The sequence below is a fragment of the Bos taurus genome, chromosome 1, assembly GCF_002263795.3.
Source record: "Bos taurus isolate L1 Dominette 01449 registration number 42190680 breed Hereford chromosome 1, ARS-UCD2.0, whole genome shotgun sequence".
In the NCBI taxonomy this organism is placed as follows: domain Eukaryota; kingdom Metazoa; phylum Chordata; class Mammalia; order Artiodactyla; family Bovidae; genus Bos; species Bos taurus.
The window spans coordinates 25,089,661-25,112,919 of NC_037328.1; the positions used below are offsets into that span (position 1 = coordinate 25,089,661).

The following is a 23,259-nucleotide window of genomic DNA, read 5'->3' on the forward strand; positions in this document are numbered from 1 at the left end:
GGGCAAGCTATAAACGTAGGGACACTTGATAGAAGATAACTACTAGTACATAGTCTGTTTGAAGCAAACAAGAACATAGACTCAGGCTCAGTGGGTATACTACCCTTGGGCCCTACATGGTTAAACCCATTTTTTTTCTATAAAGTCAAGCACAAGACTAGTGTCATTACTCTGTAGAGATTAATTACAGTAGATATGAGTAAGCAAATAATGTAACCAATTCAGAGCCTTATCTACAGGAGAACAAAAGTGTATAATCAGTCTAAAAAGACAACCCTGGAGGTAAGAAAGCACATGTTTTTAAGTTTTAATCATCTCCAAACTATAAGTAATTACCCGTAATTTCAGGGTGAGTCTTAATTGCATTACCCGGTTTATAATTTTCTCACTCTACAAAGAAATGCACATTATACTTATTTTATAGTTAGAAAAAGAATTATTAAAGCTACCAGTGGAGCTGTAGGTTTATACCTCATTGTGGTTAATAATGCTGTCTAGTTAGAATACGCTAAATAGCAATTTAGTCATACTATCTATTTCTGTCCAATCATGCCTATTTACTAAGCCCAAGAAATATGTCTCTTTTTGGTCAGGTTTGTGTTTTAGGCTTCCCCAGTGGCTCAGACATTAAAGAATCTGTCTAGCAATGCAAGAGACTTGGGTTCGATCCCTGGGTCAGGAAGATCTCCTGGAGGAGGGCATGGCAACCCATTCCAGTATTCTTGGCTGGAGAATCCCATAGACAGAGGAGCCTGGTGGGCTACAGTCCATAGGGTTGCAAAGAGTTGGACACGAAAGAAGCAACTTAGTACGCGTGCACACGTTTTAGAAAAAGATGCTTATTGTATACTGTCTTGATAGGAACTGAATCGTGCTGCCTCTTCAATGCCTTCCCGCAGATCACATATTGAAGCTCTAGCTCCCACTGTGACTGTAACCAAAGGTAAGACCTTTAGGAGATTACTGTTGTCCAGTTGCTAAGTCATGTCTGACTCTTTGTGACCCCATGGGCTACAGCACACCAGACAACTAAGGTTAAATAAGATCATTTGGGTCGGTCTCTAATCTGATATGATTTCTGGTCTTATAATAAGAGGAAGAGCTCTCTCTTTCTCTCTCCACACGCTGCAGAGGAAAGTCCACGTGAGGATGCAGGAAGAAGGGGATTGTCTGCAAGCCAGGAAGAGAGTTATCACAATGGACCACATCTACCAGCACCTTGATCTGGGACTTCTAGTCTTGAGAACTAAGAAAATAAATTCCTTTGATTTAATCCATACTGCTGTTGCTAAATCGCTTCAGTAGTGTCTGACTCTGTGCGACCCCATAGATGGCGGCCCACCAGGCTCCCCTGTTCCTGAGATTCTCCAGGCAAGAACACTGGAGTGGGTTGCCATTTCCTTCTCCAATGCATGAAAGTGAAAAGTGAAAGTGAAATCACTCAGTCGTGTCCACCTCTTAGTGACCCCATGGACTGCAGCCCACTAGGCTCCTCCATTCATGGGATTTTCCAGGCAAGAGTTCTGGAGTGAGTTGCCATTGCCTTCTCCATAATCCATACTAGCTTGTGGTATTTGTTATAACAGCCTGAGCTGGCTGATACAAACTTCATTGTAAAACTATAGATAATAGAAAAAGAAAAACAATTCCTGTTTCCCCTACCTTAATACACCCTATGTAACTTTTGTCTTAAAAGCAAACTGGATCCATATTAGTTTGGGTCAGAAGCCTGGACTGGGGAGATAGAAGCATGAATAAAATAATGTCGTGCCCTGGCACTGCTCTGCTCTCCTGTTTTTAAAGCCAGATGGCTAATGGTGCTACCGCAGGACTCTCTTGAAGACTATTGCTATCATATGAATCACTTGGCAGTAGCTTTCTTCCCCTTCACCAGTTGCCAGGGCAACTCAAGTATTTATTGCTGTCTTTTTGCTTCTATGAGTTCCCTTTGCTCCATTTTCTGAGTTTGCTGAGATATGTTTATAGGGAGCACTATGTGTGTGGCGGGGGTGGGGGAGGGGTATTGCTTATATATATATGAGACATTCTTTTTCATGTGCACTAATCTGACACGTTTGTTTTATCCCCCAATATAACTAGTGGACCACTGACCATCTTTGGACATGTAAATTCTTTAGCAGAAGTAGATCTGAACTTCACTGTACTTCCTAGGATTATGCATGGACTTTCAGGGCACGTGGCCTGCTAGGACTCTGAGATAGGGTATAAATAATCACTGGGAAATGATAATTCCCACTTTGTCTGTCAAAGTATATGTCCTTTATTTAATTGCAAGTAAGAGATATGCTTCATTTCCTAAACAAAAACACTCACTGCTAACAGTGTATTAGTTTATTTTCCTTATGCTCCAAGCTCTCATTTAAGCCCATCCAAAGCAATGACTAAGTATAGGATGAGAAATCAAAGAAACTTCTTCTAGCTCTGGCTCTGCCACTGTCTAGGTGAACAGATTTGGACATTGTCATTCAGCATTTTTTTTTTTTTTGCCTCATTTATTCATTAAACATTATTCAAGGACACACTGTTCCTCAGATGCTGTGCAGTGATAGAGAAAGAAAAATAAACAGAAACAAGTGAACAGAAAAAAGAATCTAAAACCGCCCAGTCCTAGGAGAATTTAAAGCCTTGTGTGTGCTTAGTTGCTCAGTCATGTCCAACTCTGTGTGACCCCCATGGACTGTAGCCCACCAGGCTACTCTGTCCATGGGGCTTCTTCAGGCAAGAATACTGGAGTGGGTTGCCATGGGTTACCCAGGGATCGAACCCAGGTCTTCTGCATTACAGGCGGATTCTTTACCATCTGAGCTGCCAGGGAAAAACTTGTAGGAAAGACAAAGCACCACAATTAAGTCCAGCTGACATCAGCCTGGGACTCACGGCCTTCTTGGGTGTAAAATGTGTGGTCCATGACCGCTGCACCAGGTAGTCATTCTTTAGAAGCAGCAAAGAGGACGAAAGGTTAGTGTTTGAGTTACAGGGAAAGGGGGCCTTTTGGGTGGCTCGGTGGTAAAGAACCCACCTCTCAATGCAGGAGATATAAGAGACGTGGGTTTAACCCTTGGGTTAGGAAGATTCCATGGAGAAGGGAATGGCAACCTGCTCCAGTATTCTTGCCTGGAGAATCCCATGGACAGAGGAGCCTAGCGGGCTACAGTCCATAGAGTTACAAAGAGTTGGACGTGACTGAAGCAACTTAGCACACAGGCACAGGGAAAAAGAGAAGAGAGAGGAGGGTCATGGAGGAGAAGCTGGACTGTATAGACATCTGGTCTTCTGCAAGACCCTGGGGATGAATCTGAGCTGCAGCCTGGAGAAACTTGAGACACTAAAGGGGATACCGCTGCTTTAGTTGAAAGCATCACATGATTCTGTCATGTTATTGGTTTGGCAGCTTTGGGCTGCCCTGGATTTTGTACCCAAGCAGGACCTCATTCTCCCAAGAGGAGGGAGTCTTTGTGGCAGGTAGAAAGGGAGACGAGAAACTTATCAGATCCAACAAATGCCCAGAAGATAGAAAAGGTCAGCAGTAGAGACTTGAGGTTGGGAGAGCAGTACCTGGAGGCAGGGATTCATCCTTTCATTCACCATGTCTACAGTATTTGAGAAATGGGTGAATTGTCTTTGCAGGATCATGAATATAAATGGAACTGAGGTAGCAAATGAATATGAATACTAATACAATCTCAGTGTCTGTGGAACCTGAAAGGGGATATGCAGGTTATATACAGAATTACTGCTAACACATAGAAAGTATCTGGGGCTTCTCAGATGGTGCTAGTGGAAAAGAACCTGTCTGTCAATGCAGAGACTGGGGTTCAATCCCTGGGTTGGGAAGATCCCCCGAAGAAGGAAATGGCAACTCACTCCAGTATTCTTGCCTGGAGAATCCCATGGACAAAGGAGCCTGGCAGGCTATAGTCCATAGTGTCGCAGAGTCAGACATGACTTGGCATGCACTTGCAAAAAGTATCTAATGACTGTGGGTACAAATAGCTATGAGGTCACTTAAGGTTGTGGAAATAATAACTCTTGGAAGGTTTGAGGGAGGAATCAAGAGGAAAGACTACAGTTGATCATTTTCTTAAAGATAGAAAAACAGATTTTACACAGGGAAAGAGGAGATATTTCATTTCAAAATGGCCAGTATACAAAGAAACATGGACAAATAATGATGGCATCTGGAAAGAGTGCATTAGTTCAGAATGCTCTCCACTGCAAGTACTAGAAAATCCAAGGACCATATTTTAAACAAAGAAGTAGCTTTTTATGGCATAACAAGTAAGCTCACAATAGGGAGTTGGTGCATATGATTCAGGGAATGAATTATGCATCTTTATGATTGCAAGGTGGCTGCTGCAGCTCCAGCTTTCACACATATTCTTTAGTTAAGATGAAGAGGAGAGACAAAATGGTTATACCAGCCATCCTCCTTTACCTGGAAAGATAAAGCACTGCTAGAACCCTTTCTCCCTTCTCCTATGACTTAAGCTAGATCTCAGCCTGGATATACCATATTTGTTCTCTTCCAATCCTTCTCCACTCCCCACATCTGTAAGCAACAAGGCATTCTGGGAAAGCAAATACTTAGCTGAGAACATTGCTGTGTTATAAAACAAGAACAACAACAAAGTATTCATCAGGAAGGATAAAAGGATGAACAAACAGGGAAGCGGGAGAAATGACATGACGTAGTCTTTGGGATGGAAGATGGGTGATTCTGTGAAATACGCAATAGTCTAATCTTTTAACTTTAAGATTCTATAAGACCCCCTTGTCAATAATCCTTAATATTTAAGATCCTTATTCGAACATGAGCAATTTTCTCCTGCTTGCTCTGCTTTCCTTAAAGCTCAACAAATGTAGGACACTGAGCTCTTCTTCCTCCTCCTCTCCTATCACAGCCAGTCCCCAGGTCTTTGGCCACATAAAAATGACCTTAACTAAAAGCAGCCTGTGTTTAAGAGAACAGTATCTGTGATGGATCCAGCATCCTGGAGGAACAGTGGGCCAAGTAAAGTACCCAGGGGCAGGAAATTCTGGTCAAATCCCATCACAGATGAGCTGGGCTGCTTTGTGTAACTCTTGGTGTCTGTGCTGGTGTCACACAGAGAATTCTAAAATAATAGAATGAGAACGGTGAAATCCTAGAGTCCCTTCTAGTTCTATGGTTATTTCTTGACTCATTTCATTAAATTCCTCCAAGTATTCACATCCATTATGACTGTTTTCTTTTTTTTTTTTTTAAGGACTGATCTAATTACATATAATGGGGGAAAAAAATCAAGGCAAAACATTTCCTTTATTAGGAGATGTATGGATTTCTAACTTAGCTAGATTTACAGTGCCTCTGCTGCTAATGATTTTGCTGTAAAGAAGCTTATTAAACAATACCCCCCTTAGTTTGAGGGTCATGCATTTATATGAAAGCCGTCCCTCTTATTGCTCTGTCAGAAGTTTTGAAGTCTTGGGCTTCTGAGTAATTCTCTTGTTTCCTTCAGAGCACATTTCTGCCCAGGAAGCTTAGAGCTGCCGCCTTCGTGTTCCTAGACAGTCACAAATATCTTTAAGTGTCTGTCAGGCATGACTGTGCTTATAAGAATGAGGAGGTTGGCAATTGAGTTCAGGGAAATAATGACCTCTCTGTCATTTATCATCAATATACCCTTGACAATAGCACATACAGGCGCTCTGCTAGACACAGATGCCAAGCTAGGCTCCTCGACTAGCATCCTAGCAGCTCTGTTGTTTATTGCTCTTCTTGGATCACTTCCTTTATTTAATTTTGGCAAGTTACCAAAGTTAAAGAAGATACTTGCTGCTGTTGTGGCCGAGATCAGCCCACTTGTCAAACAAACGGATTGTGAGATTTTCGGGGCATTTGCTCAGTGCCAGGGACCACAGACAACAATGTTCAATGATGGAGGCAATCTTTATTGCTGTGAGTGTGGAGCATGCTGTTTTTATAGGAGAGCTGTGACATTTTTCTAACTGGATTGCAGCTGCACTTTTAAAAGACAGACAACAGGAGTATCACCGAAGATAATAGAATCTGAGGCTGGAAAGCCTTCATATTTTATTAGGGCAGGGCTGCATTGATTTCATTTCTTTAAGTCACTGGAGTGTTATTTCACATTCTAGTGTCTGCGTAACTGTATTGCCTTTGTTTCTCAGTTCCATTTAAAATTCCCTGGCATATCAAGGCTAGTGAATGTCAGCAAAGATAACTATCAACATGTAATAACTTCCAACTACAGGAACGTGTAGCTTGAAAACACTTAAATGAGCAGGTCTTTCTGTAACAAGTAGGAGCCAAGGGAGGAGAAATTAACTCCAACTACCCTGGGTGTATGTCAGATTTCATTTGGGTTTTGACTGTGCATAGACATAGGCATTTATCATAGACAATCAAGGAATTGGAGTAGGTTCCAGTGAAAAGTAAGGCTTCATAAACCAATTGGGAGACCCATAGGATACATCACAGAAAACCTTTATATCAACTAGCCTCAAAAACTTGTAGGATCTAGGGAAAGGATAGTAAGGAAATCCTCAATGAAAATTTAATTTAGTATCTTGCTTAGAATTCCATTCTTGTTTGTGTAACTAACTGTAAGAAACCTATTGAAGCAACAATTCTGCTTCATGACATGCCTGTCACCCTTTTTATATACTAATATTTTATCTGGTTTTTAAATATAATTTTATTTATTTACTCATTTGTTTTTGCCTGTGCTGGGTCTTTGTTGCTGCTTGGGCTTTTCTGTGGTTGCAAGTTCTCACTGCCTTGGCTTCTCTTGTGGCAGAGCACAGGCTCTAGGACACAGGCTTAATAGTTGTGGTGTATAGGCTTAGTTGCTCTGTGGCATGTGGAATCTTCCTGGATCAGGGTTGAACCCGTCTCCTGCATTGACAGGTGGATTCTTTATCACTGAGCCATGAGTGCAGACCTTACTATCAACTATATTGTTTCTCTAAGTTTCCCATGAGGCTTCAGTCAGATGTTGGCAGGGTCTGGATTCTTTTGAAGGCTCAATGGGAAATACAAGAACTCTTCTTCAGTCCCATGCATATCATCTTTCTGAAATGGGCTGACTTAGGGCCACCTAGCTATCTTTCCTTCCATGACACCTCCTCACTTGGCTAACTTGGGTAGCCACAGAACATGGCATCCTCAGGAAGCTGGCCCTTCCTGGAGCACGTGTTCTGAGAGACCAAGATAGAAACTGAGAGTTTTCATGACCTAGCATCAGAAATCAGACAGTATTCTTTCTGTCACATGCTATGTATTACAAGGGAATCACAAGAGTCAGCCCAGATTCAAGTGAAGGAAACTATCCAGGGGCATGAGTTTTAGGAGGTTTGGTTCTTTGAGGTCCATCTTTAGAGACCAGCTGTTTTTGTTTAGTCACTAAGCTGTGTCCGACTCTTTGTGACTCTATAGACTGCAGCACGCCAGGCTTCCCTGTCCTTCACCATCTCCCAGAGTTTGTTCAAACTCATATCTATTGAGTCAGTGACGCCATCCAACTATCTCATCCTCTGTCTCCCCCTTCTTCACCTGTCCTCAATCCTTTCCAGGATCATGTCTTTTCCAATGAGTTGGCTCTTCACATCAGGCAGCCAAAGTATTGGAGTCTCAGCTTTAGCATGAATCCTTCCAGTGATTATTCAAGATTGATTTCCTTTAGGGTTGACTGGTTGATCTCCTTTCAGTCCAAGGGATTCTCAAGTCTTCTTCAGCACCACAGTTTGAAAGCATCAATTTTTTGGTGCTCAGCCTTCCTCATGGTCCAGCTCTTACATCTGTACATGACTACTGGATAAACCATAGCTTTGACTATACAGATGCAAGAGACAAGCTACCAGAACCTTTAGTTCATTAACTAAATTAATTGTTACATCTTAAAGAATCTGCCTGCAATTGCATGAGATACAGGTTCGATCCCTGGGTCAGGAAGACTCCCTGGAGGAGGAAAATGGCCACTTATTCTAGTATTCTTGCCTCAAAAACCCCATGGACAGAGGACTTGGTGGGCTACAGTCCATGAGTTCGCAAAGAGTTGGACATGTCTGAGCATGAACACACCATGTGCCAAGCACTTTACTAAGTACTATAAAATAAGGTTTTCTTTTAACCTTTCAAAAATCCAATGAGTTTGATAGTATTATTTTCTTAATTTTACAGACAAAGTAATTGATTTACTAAAGGAAATTCTGTAGCAAACCATAGTAGAATTCTGAGGTGGTGTCATGATCTCTGCTCTATAGTGTTACTCTTGTGACTTGTCCTGTTACTTGGCAAGGGGACTTTTCAGATTTCATTAAATTTCCTAATCAGTTGACCTTATTATAAGGAGATATAAACTCCAACTACTGTTTGGGCATGTCAGATTTAATCTGAGTTATGACAGTTCATAGACATAGGCATTCATCTCTGATGGTCAAGAACTTGAAATGTGTTCGAGTGAATAATCAGTCTCCATAAACCAAATGAAAGACAAATACCCTATGTTACAGAGAACCTTTTATCAACTAGCCTCAACAGTCACTTAGGAACTAAGTTTTGTATAACAGGGGACCCTTACATAACCACACTGGAAGCAGAAGGGAAAGTCAGAGATGAGAAACCTATGAAAGATTCCAAGGGTCATTGTTGACCTTGAAGATAGAGGAGGCAGTGTGAAAAGACTGTTGAGCAGACTTTAAGAGCTGGGAGACTGTTGGTCAACAGTCAAGAAAGGAAACAGGGATTTCAGTTCTACATTTTCAGGGAACTACATTCTGCTAAGTACCTGCATGAATTAAAAAAAATTTATTTGGCTGCATCAAGTCTTCGTTATAACATGCAGGATCTGAGTTGTGTCATGCAGGATCTTTCACTGAGGCACGTGAATTTTCTAGAGGTAGTGCATGGGCTCAGTAGTTACGGCATTTAGTTGCTCTGCAGCATGTGGGATCTTAGTTCCCCAACCAAGTATCAAACCCTTGTCCCCTGCACTGCAAGGTGGATTTTTAATGACTGAACCACCAGAGAAGCCCCAGTATATGTATGCACTTTGAAGCTGGTTCTTCCCAAGAGTCTTTACATGAGAGTTCAGCCTGACAGACATGTAGATTTTAGTCTTGTGATCCATTATGCAGAGAACTCAGCTAAACCTGCCTGGTTTTGAACCTACAGACCTTGGGCATTGTTTCAAGTCACAGAGTTCTGGTAGTTTTTTAGGTAGCAATTTTGTAACAATTAGGTAACTAATTTGGTACCTGTGAGAATTTTCTTGATATCACACTCTTGCTCAATGTCCATTCTTTCCAAGTCTTATTCTACTACTTTGCATCAAGTTTTTTTTTTCAGTGAATTGTTTCTAGTAACTCCATTTCACACAAACCTTGTCTCAGAACATGATTCTGGCAAGTTCGATATGATGTAGTTGTTAACAAAGGTGGTTTAGAAAATAGATGGCCAGAACAGAATTCTGGAGTGAGGTCACTTACCAGCCAGATAGAAATTATGGGTGAAAATTAGATGGATGGTAACTCCTGGCACAACATTGCCTTCAGTTCAGTTCAGTTCAGTTGCTCAGCAGTGTCCAACTCTTGGAGACCCCGTGGACTGCAGCACGCCAGGCTTCCCTGTTCATCACCAACTCCCGGAGCTTGCTCAAACTCATGTCCATCAAGCTGGTGATGCCATCCAACTATCTCATCCTCTGTTGTCCCCTTCTCCCCCTGCCATCAATCTTTCCCAGCATCAGGGTCTTTTCCAAGGAGTCAGCTCTTCGCATCAGGTGGCCAAACTATTGGAGTTTCAGCTTCAGCATCAGTCCTTCCAATGAATATTCAGGACTGATTTCCTTTAGGATGGACTTGTTGGATCTCCTTGCAGTCTAAGGGACTCTCAAGAGTCTTCTCCAACAGCACAGTTCAAAAGCATCAATTCTTCTGTGCTCAGCTTTCTTCACAGTCCGATTCTCACATCCATACATGACTACTGGAAAAAGTCATGTAGCTTTGACTACTCATGTAGTCAAAGTCATAGCTTTGACTAGACAGACCTTTGTCAGCAAAGTAATGTTTCTGGTTTTGAATATGCTGTTTAGGTTGGTCATAGCTTTTCTTCCAAGGAGCAAGCATCTTTTAACCTCATGGCTGCACTCACCATCTGCAGTGATTTTGGAGCCTCCAAAAATAAATCCTCTCCCTGTTTCCATTGTTTCCCCTTGTATTGTTTCCCAACACTGCCTTACAATTACCAAATTTTTCCATCTGGCAAACTGGGATGGGAAGAAGGAGGAAGAGGGTGTATTGGCTTAGGCAATATCTCTATCATTTAAGTAATATAGGGGAAACTGTTATTTTTAGAAATGTGGGATTGGTTGCTTTGTTGCTGGGTGTCAGTTATGAAAAGGAAAGCAAATGACAAGCTCAGGTCAGTCAATGACAACCAAGGACATGATATGAAAGTGAAAAGGCTTCCATGGCATCACTAATAGTGACTCTCATCACCTGTAGCCAGAGTAGACCATGCTGAAGATTAGGCCCAGAACTCGAGAGTAAATATAATAGAGCTACAAAGAGTAATGAAGTTGCAGCCTTGGCAAGTCTCTAAAGTTAGAGAGAGAGTGGGATCCTATGAAATGTTATGGAAATATTTGAGTGAATGTACTTGAATATGTTGAACCCAAGATAACCTTGAATCTTCTGTGTCTTCAGAAGTGGCTTACTTACTATTGCTTGAGGATAGCAACATTTCCTTTCCTAAAGACAGTGCAGAGCATCTCTTTGCCTGTGATCATGCTTCATGAGTGCTGTTGCTTCAGTCATGTCCCACTCTTTGCAACCCCATAGACCATAGCCCACCAGGCTCCTCTGTCCATGGGATTTTCCCAGCAAGGATACTGGAGTTGGTTGCCATGCCCTCCTCCAGGGGATCTTCCCAACCCAGGGATCAGCCTCTCATGTCTCCTGCATCTCCTGCATTGCAGGTGGTTTCTTTACCACTGAGCCATGCTGAAATCTCCCCTAGAAGTACGCCTCCTCACTGGAACACCAATAACTAAGGTCAAGTCCTAGGATGGTCCAACTGGGAAGTACTGACTCTACTACAGGAGGATAGGAGTTATTCACCAACAGAACAATAAGACCTAAAAAGTATGTAGCAACTAGAATCAAGAAAACTTGACTAGGACTTGAAGTTAATAGACAAAATGAGTCATATATAAAGCTGGCATGGGAGAACTGGATGATAATGGGGTTTCTTTCTTGTGATTCTTTTCTTTTTTAATTTTTTTTTAAATTTTATTTTATTTTTAAACTTTACAATGTTGTATTAGTTTTGCCAAATATCGAAATGAATCCACCACAGGTATACCTGTGTTCCCCATCCTGAACCCTCCTCCATCCTCCCTCCCCATATCCTCCCTCTGGGTCGTCCCAGTGCACCAGCCCCAAGCATCCAGTATCGTGCATTGAACCTGGACTGGCGACTCGTTTCATACAGGATATTATACATGTTTCAATGCCATTCTCCCAAATCTCCCCACCCTCTCCCTCTCCCACAGAGTCCATAAGACTGATCTATACATCAGTGTCTCTTTCGCTGTCTCGTACACAGGGTTATTGTTACCATCTTTCTAAATTCCATATATATGCGTTAGTATACTGTATTGGTGTTTTTCTTTCTGGCTTACTTCACTCTGTATAATAGGTTCCAGTTTCATCCATCTCATTAGAACTGATTCAAATGTATTCTTTTTAATGGCTGAGTAATACTTCATTGTGTATATGTACCACAGCTTTCTTATCCATTCATCTGCTGATGGGCATCTAGGTTGCTTCCATGTCCTGGCTATTATAAACAGTGCTGCGATGAACATTGGGGTACACGTGTCTCTTTCCCTTCTGGTTTCCTCAGTGTGTATGCCCAGCGTGAAAATGAGTATACTACCCAAAGCAATTTATAGATTCAATGCAATCCCTATCAAGCTACCAATGGTATTCTTCACAGAGCTAGAACAAATAATTTCACAATTTGTATGGAAATACAAAAAACCTCAAATAGCCAAAGCTATCTTGAGAAAGAAGAATGGAACTGGAGGAATCAACCTACTTGACTTCAGGCTCTATTACAAAGCCACAGTTATCAAGACAGTATGGTACTGGCACAAAGACAGAAGTATAGATCAATGGAACAAAATAGAAAGCCCAGAGATAAATCCATGCACATATGGACACCTTATCTTTGACAAAGGAGGCAAGAATATACAATAGATTAAAGACAATCTCTTTAACAAGTGGTGCTGGGAAAACTGGTCAACCACTTGTAAAAGAATGGAACTAGAACACTTTCTTGTGATTCAGATTCAACATCTTAGCAAGGGTTTGGTCTTGATACGTTGTTGAGTTGGCTCTTGGAAAGCTGGAAATAATAATGATCCACATTAAAGTACCCAGAGATCGTAGAACTGACATTTGACAGATGTTGAGGAAGGATCAAAAGTACTCACAGAGGTAGATATGCAAGAATATATCTATTGTATAAGCTAAAACAACTGACTAAGTGGCTACATTTCTTGAAAGGGCCCAGGAGACACTTCTTTTACTAAGAAAAGCAATTAGAGAGGGACCAGATATATGGAAACTCAGTGGTAGAATGATAGCTATCCACTAAAAGATGCCATTAATGATAGGAAATGTTGTGAACCTGAACTCTTGTTATAGGAATGATAGGTTTACAGAACAGCAGAAGCCAGGTGGAAGTATTTAACCATCAGACACAGGGTGAGTATATCTAACATTACAGGTAGTGAGGTTGAAATGAAAACCAGTTGACTCTGACCCACCAGGATCTATCGTGATGGCTAATACACCACATCCTTCCTAAGAACCAGATATATGGAGAACCAAGTAAGTGTAACTTAACATATATAATCAAGAAAGATTGAAGGCAGATAAACTGATATTAACCACCCCAGTGGAAAATCATTATTCTCCACTCAGTTTCCAGACTTTAACTTGACTGAAAAAGATACAGGTCCATTTGAGGAAGAATCCTGAAATGCAACAGGAATTCACCCAACCTTACCCAAAGGGATCTGTGTCCATTAGGACAGGGTGAATATGCAGAATTTTTCAAAGTTGTTGGTTACCAAGAACCCCAAATCCCCTTGTGCCCACCCATGGTAGTAGAATGTCAGGTGGTAAATGAGATCCTTGTCCAATTCTAGAGAAAACACAGTCTTATCTTGTGGTCACTCCTCCTCTCCAGCCCTGAGACTGGTTTATTTTGGGAGGGATTGCAGTTTATTTTCAGACACACTCAGGGTGTGGGAGGTGGCCAATTGTCTCCATCTGCATCCCCTCCCTGAATTTAATCAAGAACTCCTCTCCCCTGACCTCTGAATCCCGCAGCTGTGCAAGATAGATGAGGCACTTGTACCCCACCATCAGGAGGGGCTCAGGCAGGTGTGGGGTGCAGAGGGTAGAGGTTGGGGGCAGAGTTCAAGTATTCACAGTTCCCCTATGCATAACCCCAGATTACACTGTGCCCAGGCCACAGGGGATATTCCCAAACCTGGGGTACTAGCGGTGTCAGCCCTTCTCTCACTCAGAAACTTCAAGATGCGCTCCCCACCCCGCTTTCCCTGACAGCAACAAACCACAGTCCCAAACCCTGTAGTCCAGATGACGTGAGGGCCTCAGCACTCCACTCATCCAAGACTCCTGCCTTCCTTATCGGGAGTGATGGGAGTGTGGTGAGCGTCACTTGCACTTCACTGGGGTGGGATACAGTGATAGCAGGTGAGAGGAAGGGAGGGCATGAGGACCGTAGGAGGCAGGCTTGGCAGGTGATGAGCTCCGGTCTGTACCCCCCTCCACCCTCACTGCACCCGCCCCACCCCCACTGAATCTCTGAGTCCAACTGCAAAGGCAATACGGGCCATGGTGGTGGGGTAAGCAGGGGGCAGGGAGTGGGAACAGGGGCTCGGGGGGAGAGCTGAGCAGTACCTCATCCCCACCCCCACCAGTCCTGTTCCTGGGGCACATGATGCTTAGGAAGGGCCAGGAACTGGGCTCTAGGCCCAGCTTTCAAGTTCTGCCTTCCAGAACTGCTGAATTTGGGAGAAGAATAGAGCTACTAACCCCCACACCCCAGATCTTCAGGCTTTAGGCAGAGTGGAGGGAATGGCGGGTGCCTTCCCAAGGATAATTATAAAAAGCTATGACCCTTAACAACTCCTTGGAGAGAAGTGGTTCCCAGTATCTTGCTTTCCCAAGTTATCAATGTCCCCCACAGCCAGCAGGCAGGGCTGAGGGGGTCCCAGAGAGCTAAGGGAGGAGGCCACAGTCCCTCTCTGAGAGGGGGCCCATTAGCACCAAGCAATGGTGGCACACCCTGGCAGTCTGGTGGACCTCTGGGGAGGGGCCCTCCAAAACTGGAGTGCCCAGTTACTGAAGCTTCCAGCACTTTTAAGGCCAGGTGGGTGGGTATGGGGTGGCCTGCAGGAGAGGAGGTGAGGGGAGAAGTCTGGGCCAAAGTCCACACAGGGGTCTCAGGATTCCAAAGGGCTCCTCCAGGAGTCATGACTTGAAGAATCTTCCTACCACAAACTGGCCCAAACAAAATACAGCGAGAACTATCGCTATGTTCTTGATGGGGTCGTTTCCCAGCCACCCCGGCAATGCAGTGATGCAACAGGAAGTTGGCCACAAAGCGGGTCACCTGGCCGAGGAAGCCGGTCAGGCACGTTGGTAGACATGCAGGGCCAGGCAGTAGCCAAAACCTGGCAGAGCCACCACTCTGCCCCAGTTGATGCCGGTCTCAGACTCGAGGTGATCTTGGTGAAATACTCATAGGTGTTCTTTGCTATTGACTGCAGGCGCTGCAACACGGCCTGGAACTCCATGTCGTAAGGCCAGTCAATGTCACGCCTGATGATGGTGAGCGGGGGACCCACCTACACCTTGCACCCAGGGATAAGTGGGTCCCCAGCCCGGCTGCTCTCTGCAGCCCTGCCTGGGAGGACCTGGGCCTTGTCCATATGCCCTTTCTCAGGTCCTCCCCGAGGCTGGGGATGGCCCAGCAGGGTGGAGGCCAGAGATCCTAAGGGGCCAGGAGCTGCTCTCAGGGTCTAGTACTCAGAGCTGGCTTCCAGGAAGGGGTGTCAGTGAATTCCTGGTATCTGAATGCAGCCTCTGCTGGTCTGAGCCCAGCCCTAGGGAACTGAGAGGCTGCTGCAATCATGCAGGTGCTTAGCCTTGAGTTTTTAATTGGGATAAATATGCTTGTATTGAGGGAATGTATGTATGCCCTCAGTCGTGAGGGCATATGCTCAGTTGTGTCCAGACTCTTTGTGATCCCATGGACTGTAGCTAACCAGGCTCCTCTGTCCATGGAATTCTCCAGGTAAAAATAGTGCAGTGGATAGCCATTCCCTTCTCCAGGGGATCTTCCCAACCTAGGAATCAAACCCATGTCTGCTGCATTGGCAGGCAGATTCTTTACCACTGAGCCATCTGGGAAGCCCTATAATGATGGCATACAATAACTAATATCAAATCCAGTCTTGATCACTATAATTTGAACTCTCCTTCTATGTCATGATATAGTCCAAGGAGATCCTGATGGTCTGGGCATTCCTGCCATATCACAGCCCTGTGCATAATGGGTACTGAAAGACAGTGGCAAGAAAAAATCCTCCCCAAAGACAGAACTTCTGTATTCCATCTTGTCTTCTATCTCACAAGGAGAAAGAAGTGGCCTGTGATAAGAGACATACTCAGATCCCTGACTGGTGGTAAAAGGCTTGGCTGGCTGATCAGCGGCTTGGAAAGAGCAAGACTTGAAACAGAAATTCTAGATCAAAGGCATATGGTTGGATCCACGGGAGTCATCAGACTGTGTGCAGATTTTTGTAGAGTACATTAATGCAAACCAGATAGAATGCATTACATTGGGGGTACTAAACCAGCAGATGGACAGAATGACTTATTTGGGTATGACAGATACCCTCTGTACTCATTTTTGACATTGTTCACGTAACAGACCCAAAAATGGACTAGCCAGGAAAGAGTTGATAGATGAATCCAATAACATGGACTTATTCTGACAAATTTGATACAGCTACTGGAGGTGTTGGTGGTGGTTTGTCGCTAAGTTGTGTCTGACTCTTGTGACCCCATGGACTGTAGGCCACCAGACTCTTCAGTCCATGAGGATTCTCCAGGCAAGAATACTGGAGTGGGTTGCCATTTCCTTCTCCAAGGGATCTTCCTGATATGGGAACTGAACCCAGGTCTCCTGCACTGTAGGGAGATTCATTACCAACTGAGCTACCAGGGAATTCCAGATATAGCTACTATCACTGCTAAATATCCAACTTGTCAACAAACTGTGATGCTGGGCTCTTGATATGTTATCGGTACTCAAGATCCATCAGCCACTTGGTAGCAGGTTGATTATACCTGCATTGCAGGCCCGATCCACTCTAGAATGGATAGTAATTGATATGCTGATGTGTGTTTTCATCTCCTGCCATTAATGTCTTGGTTAGTTTTAAAGATGTACAGTGTGTCTGACTTACTGGCATTTTATCTTATATAATATCAGGCTTCCCTGGTGGCTCAGCTGGTAAACAATCTGCCTGCAATACGGGAGACCTGGATTTAATCCTTGGTTTGGGAAGATCCCCTGGAGAAGGGAACGGCTACCCACTCCAGTATTCTGGCCTGGAGAATTCCATGGACTGTACAGTCCATGGGGTCACAAAGAGTTGGACATGTCTGAGTGACTTTCACTTTATCTTATATAATATTTCTTCACACCAGAGGATACAGTTTGCATAAAAGCTATTTTATATATATTTTGGCCACACTGTGCTGCATGTGGGGTCTTAGTTCTCCAACCAGGAATAGAACCCACACCCCATGCATTGGAAGCACAGACTCTTAACCACTGGACTGCCAGGGAAGTCCTAAAATGATTGTAATATTGAGCATGTCTCAAAGGATCGCTAGCTCTACCATTTTCTGTAGTACTCAGAGCCTGCTAGTCTGATACAATGCTGCAACGATCACTCAAAGGCATAAAAAAAGTTCCAATTTATAAATACTATCTGGCTTTGTTGCAGGATCCCTTTCAGATATGGTATATACCTTTATCCAATTTTGTCCTGAGTCTCTGATAATAAGAATACCTAAACCAGAAACGATAGGATGAAAGTAGAAGGGACCCCACCCCTGCTCTTGTCATCACTCCTAGTGACTCATTTAGAGAATGTGTGCCTTCTGTCCTTTCAGTTTTAAACTTGTCAGGTCTACAGTTATAAAATTATGATATCTGTATAGCCCATGGAATTCTCCAGGCCAGAATACTGGAGTGCGTAGCCTTTCCCCTCTCCAGGGGATCTTCCCAACCCAGGGATCAAACCCAGGTCTCCCACATTGCAGGTGAATTCTTTATCAGCTGAGCCACAAGGGAAGCCTAAGAATACTAGAGTGGGCAGCCTATCCCTTCTCCAGTGGATCTTCCTGATCCAGGAATGGAACCGGGGTCTCCTGCATTGCAGGCAGATTCTTTACCAACTGAGCTATGAGGGAAGCCCTTTTAAACTTGGCAGGTCTACAGTTCAAAAATTATGATATCTACCTGGCCATGTTGGGCTTCTCATTCCAGTAGACCAGCAGACAAGAAAGTTACCATATTGGCAGTGGTAATTGACTCTGGTCATTATGAGGAAGTAGAACTATTTTTATACAAAGAGGCAGAAAGCAGTTCAGCTGAACCTCTGGAGATATATTACAGTGTCCTTAGAGATCTCAAGTCTGTTTTAACCATGAAAAGATCAGAGTCAAACAGGGGCACAGTACCAAAGGCTCAGTCATTTGAGGTATAAAGATCTGCATCTCCCCACCACTTAATTAATCCAGGGCTTTGGAAGTGTTGGCCAAGGGTGAGTGAAAGGAGATAAATGTTGCATATCACCTAAGCCTCAGGGCTAACTTTAGCAGTGTTGGCTGGTTGTAGCTTAACTTCGAATCTTTCAAGTATTTTTTTTTTTTTTTTAATGTTGCTGTTGCTGCCTGCTGCCAAGTCGCCTCAGTCGTGTCTGACTCTGTGTGACTCCATAGATGGCAGCCCACCAGGCTTCCCCGTCCCTGGGATTCTCCAGGCAAGAACACTGGAGTGGGTTGCCATTTCCTTCTCCAGTGCATGAAAGTGAAAGTGAAAGGGAAGTCGCTCAGTCATGTCAGACTCTTCGTGATCCCATGGACTGCAGCGTACCAGACTCCTCCATCCATGGGACTTTCCAGGCAAGAGTACTGGAGTTGGGTGCCTTTACCAGGCACCATCTGAAGAATCAGTACATTGAATTTAGTGTGAGGATTGAATGGATCTTATCTTGAAATGGGGGACTATAGTAGACACTGTACTTCATATATATTTTCTGGGATCACTTTACAAATTCCATGTTTATTCTGATTCCAACACCCAGAACCTACATCTCTACGTGAATGTCTTCGTGATGTTGAGTTTATTCAACTTACACAAATAGGGTGGGGATTAGCTTGGAACTTCTGTCCCTCTAGGCAGAGCCCTTAAATAATAATTAATGGTATGTAATAGTAGATATGAATATTCAGCGCTCTTACACCTTGATCTAGACAACTCTATGGTGTGATGTACTCTATAGATCAGCCTTTGAGGTTTTGGTGGAGTTTTGCCTACCATGCATACCTACTTGGCTCTGTCCATTCCCAGGATACCTTCCCAGAGTCCTGGACTTCTTCTGACTCCAGCCCCAGTTCTGTAGAAGTAATTCTCTCTTCTCATGATGTTCAGTGTCAAATAGCTCAGCCAGTGTGGTTCTGCTGAAACACAAGTATGATCAGTACTTAGGACTTTATTCTGAGTGAGACAGAATGCCATTGCTGAGTTTTAAGCAGAGAAATGACGATTTTACTTCATTGGATGTTTTGTGAAGTTTCCACAGGACAAGAATGGAATCAAAGAAACCAACAACAACAACACAAATCTACTGTAGGCAGAAATAAAAATAGTCTGGGGGAGGATGATAGCATTGAAGGTTGATTAATAGTGGTCAGACTCTGGATGTTTTTTTAAAGTAGAGCTCATATTTATTGATTAATTGAATCACACCGATCAATTGAGTCACATTTCTAAAGGAAAGAAAGGTGTTAAAAATAACTTAAGATACTGGCCTGGATATTTGGAAGAAAGAAGTTTGCAGTTAGTGAGGAGTTGTTTTTTTTTTTTTTAATTCATAAAAATGTAACTGGAGATAAGCTAAAAGCAGGTCAATCTTAGCAGTGTGAAAGGATCAAAATCTTTCTTGGCTCCTTTCTCTCTCTCATTTAGGGCAAAATCGGAGCTAGAACATCCAGCTTCTATGCTTCCCCATATCTTTGCAGCCCATTCCTTCTCCTGTTCAGAGAAAAACTGAACAGCAGTTTTGTGAAGCCTTTTGATAAAAGGTACCATCTCCATCCATACATAGCCCTTTGTGGGCTGAGTCATGTTCAGAGTTGCAGGTTCTGGAATTAGATTGAATTCAAAATTTGATATGACCACTAACTTCCTTGGAAAAGTCACAAAAACTTTAAAACAATGTATCTGTGAAAAAGAGATAGTAATAGTACCTACATCATGGGGTTAAGTATGATATAAAAAAATAAGATTTTGATTTTAGATTTTGATTAAGGATTTGATTTGAACATTAAATCAGGTTTAAATGATTTAAGTTGTGTTTTTCTGGTAAGTGTTTAAAAAGAAGCAAACAAACAGATCTCTAGGTTAGAAAAAAAGGGAAAAGGACCTGATTTGTAGCATTATGATGTCACTGAAAGCTGAGATGAATGAATATGTGCCAGATTAGATTTTGTGCACAGGTTAGAATATGCTTTCCCAATGGCTCAGCAGGTAAAGAATCTGCCTGCAGTGCAAGGAGCTGCAGGAGGCGTGAGTTCAAGTCATGGCTCAGGAATGGCAACTCACTCCAGTATTTTTGCCAGAAAATCCCAGGGACAGAGGAGTGTGGCTGGCTATAGTCCCTGGGGTCCCAAAGAGTCAAACACAACTGATCACACATGACAAGAGTCGGTTCTAGCACACTGATGTGTCGATGTGTTTTACGTATAGTGTCTGGTCATAAACATTCACCTACATAACGCTTAGGACCCTATCTTTCATTGTGTATTTATGTGCCAGTCTTTTCTTTTATATACATACTTCTTAAGAGCAGGGGTTATGATTATAGTTTGGAAAAACTAGCAAGATACTCTGACCTCTTTCCTCCAGTCTTTCTCATCCCATTTCAGGAATAAAGACTTATGTCCTTATTACTACATTTGTATATGACCACTCTGTTACCTCCATCTCTCTTGAGGCTGAACTAGCTGAGTCATCTCTGCTATCTCCTTGCCTCACTTCTTATCTTGAACGTAAGCCTTCTTTGTCCTGCTTCTTTTTGAAAAATATTAGCTTGGATAAACGAATTGTTGAACTAATGAACTCAGATGGGGGAATATTGAAAGAACAATAATTCTGAAAACTGGCCTTTAATTTGGGTGAGACAGAGGTACCCATCACTTAGCCTTTGAAGATAATGCCTGCAAATAGTTAATATTAATGTGGCAAAGAAATAATACTAAGTATGGATATCACTAACAAATATAAAAACTGTAGATATATTAATATTATGAGAATCATTTGCCTAAGTATTTTCTCTCCATTTTAAAAATTAATCATCACAGTGACCCCATGGAATATATAGCGCTATTTCTATTTTACAGAAATTAGCAGCAAGCAATGCCTGGGAGAGAGTAATGCCTGGACCCTTAATAATACGTCTAGGACCATAACAATTCTTCATAGCCCCATTGGATTCAGTGGGAGTTAAGGAGAGGGTGTTATGGCTCTATTGAAATATAGTCTAGTTCAACTGGGATTAATTCAGGAAAGTTGGGATGCTGAATCTTCATATGGGAAATCAGTGGATCTGTAGAAAGCTGAGGAAGATAGAGAAGAGGAAGCAAAAGACAAGAATAAATATAAAGGATTCCAAATCAGCACAAATATGAAGAATGGAACTGGGATGGAGAAAGGCATTACCTACATCTAGTGTACTGTGATGACCTTCTCATTCCAAAAAGATACATTCTTGGATATGAATTCTTTTATATTAACAACATAACCCTGATAAGTGGGTATTCTTCTCTCATCTCTCTCTCTCTCTGTGGTGTTTGGAATTTCACTGTTACTTTCTTCCACTTGCTTGTGAGTTCCATCTTCAGTGTTTGTTGCATGTTAGCTGCAAATGATTCTAAATAACAACAACAACAAAAAGCAGGGGGAAACAGCACAGGACTTGCTCTGCAAAAGAGATAAGCAGCTCGAGGGACTTCCCTGCTTGTCCTGTGGTTAGGACTCTGCACTTCTACTGCAGGGGCTGTGGTTCGATCCCTAGTTGGAGAATTGGCCAAACATTTTTTAAAAAAATTTAAAAAGGGAAACAAGCAACTCAAATCCCTCCATTTTTAATTTTGCATTTATATTTTTACTCAGTGGTCATCCAACTAAGTTTGTACTAATTTGCATATAGAAAATTTACAAAGTTTTCGGTCAGCTGGAATAAAGAGTAATGGTTTAATATCCTCTATTTGATGTAATCACATTATAAAATGAATAAAATTGTCTCCACTGATATGTGTCACACTTAACCATTAAAAGCTCTGCAGCATTATTTAACCCCTGAAATATAGTTTACATAAATAATTTTATGAAGAAAAAGTTGGGGTCAGTTCTAGACACAAATCTTGCACAAGAACTTTTTTTTATATACACCATAGTTATTATGTAACACTCCTTCTCTTCACAATCTGAAAACTATTGATCTTCCTTGGAAATTATGTCAGTACTTCTGGTTGTAATTACAAAATCCCAAATCGAATTAGTTAGGTAAAACAAGAAATGTTTTAGCTCAAGGAATAGAAGGTAGAGATGAATGTCTGATGTATAAGAAGTTATGAGTGCAGATGAGGCTTAAGAACCCCTAGAAACGGGACTTAAAGGATCAACTTAGAGGCCATTTGTCTACTCAAATCATTTTTCTCAATACAGAAGAGCTATAAGGCCTTCCTTTGTAGAGCAGAAGAACAGGGTTTTTAATAGAGTCTGTATTTTCCATCTTAAGTTTTCAAATCTCAGAGAGATAGACTTATCCTGATTCGTCTGATAGGATGGAATTCCCAATCCTGGACCAGTGACTTCAACATCAGGGAATTCTATTTTTACCAGCTTTGGTCAGGTTCTCACCCTTGAACCAACGATGGTGCTTAGGAGATGGAATCATGAAAACATAGCTACTACTGCAAGAACCATTAACAGATAGCAAGACTTTTAGAAGAAGGAGAATATCAGACAGAGCAGTCAGTAATCAGTGCAGTGGTATAAAGAGAGAGTTCTCAGTTCTTACATTAACTGCTATATGGGGGACTCTTTATTATGGTTTAAAACAGACTTTGGGTACCAACCATTGGATTTCAGTAGGTCTGATCTACCAGGCACCACTCCCTGCCTGTTGTTTGTTATTCCTTCACAAAAGGAATACTGTTAGGGATTCCTTCATAGCTCAGTCAGTAAAGAATCTGCCTGCAATGTAGAAGACCCAGGTTTGATTCCTGGCTTGGGAAGATCCACTGGAGAAGGAAATGTTAACTCACTCCAGTATCTTTGCTTGGAGAATCCCATGGACAGAGGAGCTTGGTGGGCTACAATCCATGGGGTCACAACAGTAGGACACAACTTAGCCACTAAACCACCACAGTATGCACAACACTTAATAAAATGAAATCTCCTATTTACTTAACACCAAAGGCAGTGTTGGATATTAGATAACCCTTGTTGCTATAGAAAAGTAACAACAGTCCTTTACTCTTTTATTACTAAGATTGTAATTTGTTGGGAGTCTATTCCTGTCTTTTTCTTTAATAAGCACTGACCTTTAACAACTATCTACAAAGAGCATTAATATTTTCCTTCTCGATCCTCGCCCTCTCCACCCGTTATCTCCATTCTGCCTTTCCAATCACAGTGGGTCACACAGAGGACACAAACTCGATGTTTGGATTCCAGAATTACAAGCGTCACAGCCAATTTATATTTGCATAAAAGCAGACTCCTTTTTCAGACATTAGACACACTTTGCAGCATTCAGCCTGCCAACT

General features: G+C 42.4%; 1 pseudogene; it reads right to left on the reverse strand.

Moving 5' to 3' along the window:
- Positions 1–14,595: 14,595 nt before the first annotated feature.
- The window catches only part of LOC781698 (bcl-2 homologous antagonist/killer-like), a 138,680-nt pseudogene continuing 130,016 nt past the window's right edge, over positions 14,596–23,259 (reverse strand).